The sequence below is a fragment of the Cetorhinus maximus genome, chromosome 20 (assembly GCF_964194155.1).
Source record: "Cetorhinus maximus chromosome 20, sCetMax3.hap1.1, whole genome shotgun sequence".
NCBI lineage: Eukaryota > Metazoa > Chordata > Chondrichthyes > Lamniformes > Cetorhinidae > Cetorhinus > Cetorhinus maximus.
In genome coordinates this window covers 44159685-44170261 of record NC_135898.1, presented here as the reverse complement: position 1 = coordinate 44170261, position 10577 = coordinate 44159685, and the positions used below count along the sequence as shown (strand labels likewise).

At 44.7% G+C, this 10577-nt stretch overlaps 1 long non-coding RNA gene across 1 annotated transcript in view; it reads left to right on the top strand.

Annotated features, from left to right (window-relative positions):
- Positions 1 to 954: 954 nt before the first annotated feature.
- LOC144695068 (uncharacterized) overlaps positions 955 to 10577 on the top strand; it is a 28294-nt gene continuing 18671 nt past the window's right edge. The window contains exons 1-2 of the long non-coding RNA XR_013579858.1: positions 955 to 1062; positions 1180 to 1303. This is a non-coding gene — a long non-coding RNA (uncharacterized LOC144695068). The remainder of the gene's footprint in view (positions 1063 to 1179; positions 1304 to 10577) is intronic.

Genomic DNA, 10577 nt, shown 5'->3' with positions numbered 1-10577 from the left:
CTTAGGCAGTGAATTCGAGCCCCCCCACCATCCTCTGGGTGAAAAAGTTTTTCCTCATGTCCCTTCTAATCGTTCTACCAATCACCTCAAATCTATTCCCCTGGTAACTGACCCCTCAGCTAGGGGGAACAAGTCTTTCCTGTCTACCCTATCTAGGCCCCTCATAATTTTGTACACCTCGATTAGGTTACCCCTTAGCCTCCTCTGTTCTAAGGAAAACATCCCTGGCCTATCCAATCTCTCCTCATAGCTGCAATTTTCAAACCCTGGCAACATTCTTGTAAATCTCCTGTGCACTCTCTCCAGAGCAATTACGTCCTTCCTGTAATGTGGTGGCCAGAACTGTACACAACATTTCAGCTGTGGCTTAACCAGTATTTTCATACACTTCCATCATTACATCCCTGGATTTATATTCAATACCTCACCCAATAAAGGAAAGTATTCCATATGCTTTCTTGACCACCTTGTCCACCTGTCCTGCCACCTTCAAGGACAGGTAACAGTGACTGCTGCCCAGCTGAGTGATATCTGGAGCCAAATTCAAATTCAAGATGGTCAATTGCTTTCTGTAATTTAATGTATTTTCTGTTGCTCTGGGAATTACAGATCTGAGTGGATTATTCTGTTCATCAAGATGAGCTGCAGGATGAGTTTTATTTTAGTTAATAACTCCAGATAGTCATGACCCATAATACCTGCCTGAGGACATTTACGGAATACTTGATTCCACATTATGACAGTAAAGAATTGAAGTTTATCTTTGTATTTTCTGTTAAGTCTGAGTGGAGATTAAGGTTGATTTTGCTTAAAATATTGTTTGATACAATATTATAAATAGATCTGCCCTTTGTCTCTTATTTCTTCTGACAATCACTAGTTACAATGCAGCAGCATTCCCCGCTCTATCTGTTCCAACTGCTGTGTAATTTATGCTTTGTATTTCTGAAAACAGGTTCCTCGTTCAATAGTCTAATAGTCTAATGCAGACAGAATTCCAATGATTTTACTTCATAATGCTGACTGAAAGCCAAATTCCTTCTTCGACTTCCACTCCACCTGGTGAGTTGAAGATGAAAGTGCCTGATGTGTTATGGTTTCCAGATTATTTATTTCCTGAGGGCAAGAATAGAAACTGAAATTATTAAACAAAACTAACCATCACTGTTTTATCTCCAGCGATAGTGCTGCCAGAACATGAATTGCATATACTGTCACAGATCTCCATAGGCCCTATTTGCCATACTCCCCATATTCTCATCTGGAATCCATTGATATGAGATGCTTCATCGGCTTTTTGAGGGTAAATTAATCTCAGTGTCGGTAACACCTACATCTGGAAATCCTAGACAGGCTGCTCAGACTGGAGCTGAGTCACTGGAGCTGGGCTGGGGCAGCATGCCCCACCCACCAGCTCGCCTGAGCACTGAAACCACCCTCAATCCCGGGGTCAGTGCCATCAGTGTGAAGGGATGGAAACTTCCAGGATATTCCCCCTCTCCCCCCACCCTAAGACCAAAGACCTGGGATCCTGATCCTTTGTTGCCCATTCCATCCGGCTGTTTTCAAAAACTTAAATATACAAAATAATCTTTATATGGTGAGAAGGACAGGGAACATGAAACCAGAAGCCTGAAATTGCCGACAGGGACACTTCCAGCCCCAGACTGGTGAGGTTGAGCTAGGATCAGGGCCGCTAACAAGGAATCAGAGCGACTATCATTAAAACAAAAGAAACCAATCAATCCCCTCCCACAGGTTGGAGGTTCCCATGAACCAATCAGATCAGTGGAGCAGGATTCAGGATGTGGGTCATGTGATTTCATTGACCAAAGTATTAGCAGAATTGAGGGTCATGTGATTTCTATGAACAAATTAGTTCTTTATGAATCAATCCCAATTGAAAAGGAAGATGAATGGTAAAAATAAATTAATGCTGGGATTGTCGTTTGGTAGTACAGAATTTGAGTCTTGCTGAAAAAAGACATTTTGTCAAAGCTTTCGTCTTGCAGTCATCAGGACAATCACAAGAATACCAATGTCAGGGGAAGCAACAACTTAATACTGTATAAGAACAGAGTGCTGATTGGTTGGCAAGCGGACTCTGATTGGTAGAGGTGGAGAATGCACCAGTTAATGGTGATGGACAGTTAACTGGCAAGCATTGTTTGAAATTTAAATCAAGCTGTTTGACCCTGATTAGTCAAGACATTGCCTTGAGGAAGGAGCCAGCGAGTGGCTGCCAATTATTCTGTGCAATTTATGTACATGTTATTTCTGTCTGCAAAGAACAGGGCCCTGTATATTAATATATGAAGAGTGCAGGACAGCATGTCAGAAGCAGCACCAGGCATACCTAAAAATGAGCTGTGAACCTGGTGAACCTATAACACAGGGCTACTTGCGTGCCAAAATGCATAAGCAGCAAGTGATTGACAGAGGTAAGCGATCCCACAACCAACAGATCAGATGTATGGGCTCTGTAGATTTGCCACATCCAGTCGTGAATGGCGGTGGACAATTAAACAACTCACTGGAGGAGGAGGATCCACAGATATCCAGGTCATCAATGGTGGAGGAGCCCAGCACATCAGTGCAAAAGATAAGGCTGAAGCATTCACAACAATCTTCAGCCAGAAGTGCCAAGTGGATGATCCACCTGGGCCTCCTCCAGAGGCCCCCAGCATCATAGATGCCAGTCTTCAGCCAATTCAAGTCATTCCATGCGATATCAAGAAACTGGATACTTCAAAGACTATGGGCCCTGACAATATTCCGGCAATACTACTGAAGTCTTGACCTCCAAAACCTACCACACCCCTAGCCACGTTGTTCCAGTACAGCTACAACACTGGCACCTACTCAGCTATGTGAAAAATTGCCCAGGTATGTCATGTACACAAAAAGCATGACAAATCCAACCAGGTCAATTACCGCCCCATCAGTCTACTCTCCATCATCAGTAAAGTAATGGAAGAGGTTACCAACAAGGCTATCAAGTGACACTTGCTTAGCAATAACCTGCTCACAGGTGCCCAGTTTGGGTTCCGCCAGGGCCACTCAGCTCTTGACCTCATTACAGCCTTGGTTCAAACATGGACCAAAGAGTTGGACTCCTGAGGTGAGGTGAGAGTGACTGCCCTTGACATCAAGGCAGCATTTGACAAAGTGTGGCATCAAGGAGCCCTAGCAAAACTGGGGTTATTGGGAATCAGGGGGAAAACTCTCCACTGATTGGAGTCATACCTAGCACAAAGGAAGATGGTTGCAGTTATTGGAGGTCAGTCATCTCAGCTCCAGGACGTCACTGCAGGAGTTCCTCAGGGTAGTGTCCTCAGCCCAACCATTAGGTCAGAAGTGGGGATGTTTGCTGATGATTGCACAATGTTCAGCACCATTCGCAATTCCTCAGATACTGAAGCAGTCCAGGTCCAAATGCAGCAAGACCTGGACAATATACAGGCTTGGGCTGACAAATGGCAAGTAACATTCACACCACACAAGTGTCAGGCAATGACCATCTCCAACAAGAGAGGATCTAACCATTGCCCCTCGGTGTTCAAAGGAATTACCATCACTGAATCCCCCAGTCAACATCTTGGGGGTTACCATTGCCCAGAAACTCAACTGGACTAGCCATATAAATACTGTGGCTACAAGAGCAGGTCAGAAGCTAAGAATCGTACGATGAGTAACTCACCTCCTGACTCCCCAAAGCCTGTTCACCATCTACAAGGTACAAGTCAGGAGTATGATGGAATACTCCCCACTTGCCTGGATGAGTGCAACTCCCACAACACCCAAGAAGCTTGACACCATCCAGGACAAAGCAGCCTTTTTGATTGGCACCACATCCACAAACATTCACTCCCTCCACCACCGATGCACAGTACCAGCCGTGTCTACCATCTACAAGATGCACTGCAGGAATTCACCAAAGTTCCTTTGACAGCACCTTCCAAATGCACGAACACAACCATCTAGAATGGCAAGGGCAACAGATAGATGGGAACACCAACACCTGGAAGTTTCTCACCAAGTCACTCACCATTCTGACTTGGAAATATATCGCCGTTCCTGTCGCTGGGTCAAAGTCCTGGATCTCCCTTCCTAACAGCACTGTGGGTGTACCTACACCACGTGGACTGCAGCGGTTCAAGAAGGCAGCTTACCACCACCTTCCCAAGGGCAACTAGGGATGGGCAATAAATGCTGGCCCAGCCGGCGAAGCCCACATCCCGTGAATGAATTTTAAAAAGTATATATATATATGTAGCTATACACACATGCGCTACTCTGCAAGCCCAACTGACAATTTTAAATTGGTTGGCAGCATGAATTTTAGCACATTTAGGATTATTAAGCAAATGTTGTCCAATCACAGAATCATATTTAATGTTGGATACTATGGGCAGGATTTTGCCGTCGGCGAGCAGGGGGCGGGGCCGATGCGTAAAATGACATGGGATGACGTTGGGCGGAACTCCCGACGTCACCCCACCCCATTTAAATTTTTAGGAAGGCGGGGGCACAACAAAATCAACTGCAGGCCCGCCGACCTGTCAATGGCCACTTGAGGCCATTGACAGGATCAATAAAATAATTAAAGGACCTGCCCGTCCAACCTTAAGATTGGCGGGTCGGACAGGAGCCCCGGCGGCAACTGGAAAAAATATGAAACCTCATCCAGCGGCAGGATGAGGGTTTTAAGAATTGTAATAAACTTGTTATGGAAATTATGAATATGTCCCAACTCATGTGACATTGTCACATGAGGGGACATGTAAGGGAATTTTTTTTTTTCTGTTTTTAATATTTTTAAAAGTCTGCACTTAGCCTCAGGGAGATGAGTGTGCTCTTTCGTGCGCATGCGCGAAAGAGCGCAGTCTCGATTTTAGGGATTCCCCCCACCTGCACAGATAGCACTTCCCAGCGGACATCACGCTGGCCGGGCCTTAATTGGCCCGTCCACGTAAAATGGCGGTGCGGCCCTGATCGCTGGTGGCGATCGGCTCTGCACCCACCCGCGATTGGGTCAGGCCCGACCGCCCGATGAACAGAAAATTCAGCCCTATGTTTTCAATATGCTTCACAAGGCCAAAAAGCAACTTTTCAAAGTGAAATGAAACTGCTGAATGCTCCAAGCTGTTTTCACAGATAAGGAAAACGTTGGGCAGGCACGATCAATTGGAGCGTGAAGATAAACAAGCACACTCCCAGATCATACTGATAAGAGGAACTGGGAACAACTCTCACTTGAATACAAAAGTTAAGTAGTGTGTATGGAGAATAAGCTAAATAAACATCATCAGCCCAGCAGGCATGATGAACAGCTCTAAGCATCACCAACTGTTAACAGTTAAACACGAGTAATAAAACTGCTGCAAGTTAGTTTAAAGACTAGAGATCGGATGTTTGAAAGGAGTTGTGGAAACTCATGGGGAACATGATCATAGGGAACAGCAGTGGATGAGATAAGGGGAGAGAACATAAAAGCCTGATTGGTGTCATGAAGACATAATAAGTTTCATAATATTTTTCTGGTTTATTGTAATGTAGGTTTATGGGGAGTTGTGTTGTTCCACCTGTCTGTGTGATTTAATTACATCTTGTAGCCAAGCAGACTGCAAGTTGAAGTTATCAAAAGAAGTAAGGTGTAGAAGTGTCTTTAATATGCTAATGAGTAAACATGGTTGGGGTCTTAGCATGTAAGGGTAAAGGGAATTTGCATTTGTAGATTGATGAAGGGGGGTTTGAATTTCAAAGACATTTGTGAGAATAGTAGCAACATGAAAAGATTATATTATAAGAAAGGTAGAAGTTCCAAAGACATTTGGAAACAATGGAATTTACATATTAAAAAAGGGAGAAACATGTATAAAGGAGAATGAGGCTATGTGGCAGGGAAGGCACTGTAAGATCTAACAGAAGTGCGAGAAGCCTCCGGCATTTGTGCATAAACCTGCTGTCTACAGAAACCAAAGCTGGAGAGAGCCATTTTGAATTCCACTGTCCAGGGTATTGCGTTAAATAGCTGGATCTGTTTAGAATCTAATATATATTTTTGGACTATTGTCTTAAAGGGGGTGTAACTGGGAGCCAGATTAATTAGGGTTTCAGGAGTTATAGTAGTAATTTGTAGACCTTATGTATGTGCTTGAAATCTTTCCTTTTGTTAATAAATATTTTAATTTTAGTTTTTAAAAAAATCTCTAGAGTCTTGGTGGATGTATTACTACTGAATTCAATGCGTGCATCTTGAAATAAATACCAATTGCAAAACCTTTATTATAGCGGGATCAAGTTTCCCTCATGGATTTGATCCACCTGGCACATACCATCTGCCGCGTCATAGCATTGGTCCAGGACTGAAAGCCATGCAAAGGCTTCAGAAGCTCATGACAGGTGGAGGTTTGCTAATCACACCAATCCTTGTTAATTGCAGTGATACTGAATTGAATCGAACAATTTTAATTAAACCTAACTGTTAATCAGAGCAAATTGTTTGAAATCAGCGTAGGATTGATTGAAATCAGACAGGTAATTACAGTGGGACAGGAAGAATCCTTATGTGGCTAAGCCAATGGAAGGCAATTTGGGAATACTCTAACCAACCAACAGCCAATTATGTAACCAACTAACCAATCTGGAACCAGAAGAAAATTGTATTTTGTAAATAAACCTCTGAAAAGTCCCACACAGTGCTCAAAAAAGAAGACTGAAGATACATACTGACAGGCTAGGATCCTGTGATCTAAGCAGTAAGATCTTGGTTAATGATAATTTCTAATGATCTACAGTCATCACCGTAGGTTAATTGTATGATTTAATTGAAACTGTTTTGTTTAAAATTCTCAATAATGGTGCCGGATTTAGTATGAGATTGTATCAATCATAATCTTGGTCACCAAACTTAACAAGGAGGTAAAATCACCTACAAGAGGAAAAGTCACCATTAACAGAAGCACCTAAATGCAGCGCAAATTTATTTTTCACCTCTGGTTGGTGGTAGATGAGGTGGGAGGGAGGGAATTCGGCCTGTTTCCCCACACCCTGATTGCTCTACCCCTCCCGCTCATCCTACCAATACATTAAATGGCGGGAGGGACTTTATAGTGGTCTTCTGGGGAGTGAGGGTGTGATGCTAGGTTTCCTCATTCAATTTTCCTCCTTTTTCCATTTTTGGGTGTTATAACGGAAGCAAATCCAGAACTGTGTTTCCCACCCAGTGGTGAATGTGTGAGTTGGTTCCCATTTCAGAGCACTTTCCAATACTGGCCTCTATGCTTTAATTGATGTAATATAAAGGATAGATGAAAAAAATGTGTTATCTTTCTATAGTGCCTTTCACAACCCTCAGGATGCCCCAATGCACTTTCTTGAAAATAAAGTACTTTTATTTCCAATAATTTTATAGGAAATGTGGCAGCCAATTTGTGCACAGCAAGGTCCCAAAAAACACATTGTGATAATGACTAGGTAATCTGTTTTAGTGATTTTGGTTAAGAGATAAATATGGACCCGTACACTTGGAGAACATCCGTACCTTCTCTTTGATGTAGTGCCATGGGATGTTTGACGTCCAACTAGGAGGGCAGATGGTGTCTCAATTTCATACCCTGTTTGAAAGTCAGCATCCAGAAAATGTAGCACTCCCTCAACACTGCACTGAGAATAGGCCTGGATTATATGCTCAGGTCTTTTGAGTCTGACGTGAGCACACACCATGACTCAAAGGCAGCAGTGATACCGCTGAGCTACAGTATGACTATACTGTACACACTACTGACACATGAAAATCTCTCTTACCTCACAATGGCCTGAGTGAATACACAGGCTGCTTGTTCACTTTGACTTCTGTTATCTGATCAGCTGGAAGAACAGAATGCGGTGCGCTCAGTTCTTCCAGCACACACTCACACACACATATATATATATATATATATATGTGTGTGTGTGTTTATATATACACACATCTTTCACATCCTTGGAACCCTTCAAAATCAGATGATTTTGCAGAATTGTACTTGAGACAGGGAAGTGAAGCCTAAAGGCAATTCATCAGTTGCAGAAAATCAACATCATCAAAACAAAACAATCTTCCTTTGATTAAGGCTTATTTATGTATTGGCTAGGAGTTGCAGGGCAAAAGGTGGTGAGACAGTGCTTTGGAAGTCAATGATTCCCCAATCGGAGCGTGCTGCACCTCCAGCTGCTTCCAATGCATCCTGCACCCTGCCCGATCCTGAGACAGGCACCATTTGCTATGCTGTAAGCCTCTGACCTTTTTTAACTTTATTAATGGGACGTAGGCGCCACTAGCTAGACCTCATGGTGCCATGAAGACACTCAGCCCTCCCAGCGATTTGACAGTCTATTTGTTCACTTGAACCACAAGGGGCCATTCAACATATTCACCAAAGGTCATGCGTTCAACTGCAAGATTCGCTAAAACTAATGATATTTAAAAGGCCAGGCAACCAAGTTGCAGTAAAGATAAGTTAGAATAACTACTGCTATAGCAAAGTTTCTGGGGGTGCTGTGGAGTGTTTTTGAAGGTGTTGTGGTGAATTTCTGCATTTGGCAGGGAGTTGTTGCTCACAGGAAGCGTAGAGGATTTGATGATCTGTCCACACAAAAGCTGCAATAGGTATCGGAGTGGCTGAGGCTGTGCAAACAACATGGAGATGGAGAGGGGCTGCCGAGGGGAACAAGCTCTGCACCAGCTCCCCTGTCAAGTTAGATGGACTCCTCCAGGCTCCTTGGCAATGACAGGAGACAACCAATGCCCTCAGTATCTCAGTGTGCACCCCAATCAGCATTCCCCCATATATCACCCCATCGAGGATCACACCTGAGCCCCTTGTAGTGGAACGCATTTGCGACCTCACCCTGTGAGGAGCTGGCACTTGAACCATTCCCCTTTTGTGGCTGCAGGTCATTCATATCTGGTGAGTTCACCACACAGTGACCCTGCATCTGCGCTTGTCTCCAAGGTACATGCAGTGCCAGTGTCCGAGCTGGTGGATCAAGTGACCGGGCCTCTTCATTAGTGCTGTGCTGTTCTCTCTCCCCCTGGGGCTGATGAAGCTGGGCCAACAGTAGTTCTTGGGTGCCTGTAAGCAGGGAATCAGAAGGGATTGACTGGTACGAGGTAAGAGTTTAGGGAAGAAAGCAAGATGTCCATGGTCACACCATCAGCAGCTTGTTAATCATGCCAGATAGCAGGAAGAGCTGCAAGTTGAGAAAGGGCATAAGCACAAGCCTACCATCATGCTCAATGTTCTCAGCAATGCCTGATCCTACAATATCTGTCGCAACCGGCCCCATGATTCAGAGTCATCCCCTCTGTAGGACTCGGGAATTGCAGGTGTCACTGTTCCTGACTGGTTCTGCCCTGCTCCCTTCTATTGTGTGCCAGCTTGTCCTATAAGAGAGAGGGAAGAATGTCAGTTCTTGAATTTCTCTGTGCCAACCCATAGCTGAATAGTTTGCGACATGAAGAAGCAGCAGGAGCTGGATATGAGGCTGGCATCACTGGCATGTGTGAGCAGGTGAGGTGGAGTATCTAGATGTTGTGGGTGAGCCCTGAGTGCTAGGAGCTGCTAATAGGACAAGCTAGCACACAATAGAAGGGAGAAGGGCAGAACCAGTCAGGAACAGTGACACCTGCAATTCCTGAGTCCTACAGAGGGGATGACTCTGAATCATGGGGTCGGTTGCGACAGATATTGTAGCATCAGAACATTGAGAATGATGGGCATGTGGTGCATTGAGCAGAATGAGAGGTTGATGCTCTCTTGGATAGGATGTGTCATGTGAAGATGCTTTCACTGACCCTTGACCTCCCATGTGCAGTCATTAGGCTTCCCCTGATCCTGGGAGCACTCTTTGTGCACTGGTGTTTCATTTCCCTTCTTCAGAATTGCAACAATAGCATTCAGCAGCAGCCTCCTGTGATTGAGTGCTGCCCCTCTTTAAGAGGACAGACTGCCTTTAAGAGGGAAAGGTTGTTTGCATCTTGTGCTCTATGCAAATGCTGCTCAGCCCCCCCATGGCACCCTGCTGAGAGCTCACACAGCCAGTGGCACAGGCCCTGCTTGAACCAATGCTACTATCAGACAAATGAGGAGGCAGCACCGAATTTGCCTGCTGTCTATCTCAATACTAGGGGGCACTGGCAGGCCATGAATGACCATCCCTTCATTTAAAAAGATGGCAAGGTGCAATTTCTAGCCCACCATCCATGCATTGACTGCTCCTTTGACAATATCTTCTGTTACATTGCCTCTGCCTGTCCATATTCACCAACCTCCCAATCGTCTCGTGCCTGCCATCCTTCCCAGCATCACCCTGAATGTCGCAGCCTGACCACAGGTTATGTTCCTGAGTGCAGTGAGCAGTCATCCCCTCACATCACCTTAATTGGCGTCCACAGCCTGTCAGAAATAGGCTGATGAGTCCCAAGGTGCAAAGCCAGTGGAGCTTCGTGTTCAGGCATTTGGTACCAGAGAACACCACCAGTTCGGTGTTTGGAAAGTAATTTCCAAGGCAGATTACGCTGACTGCATTGATCT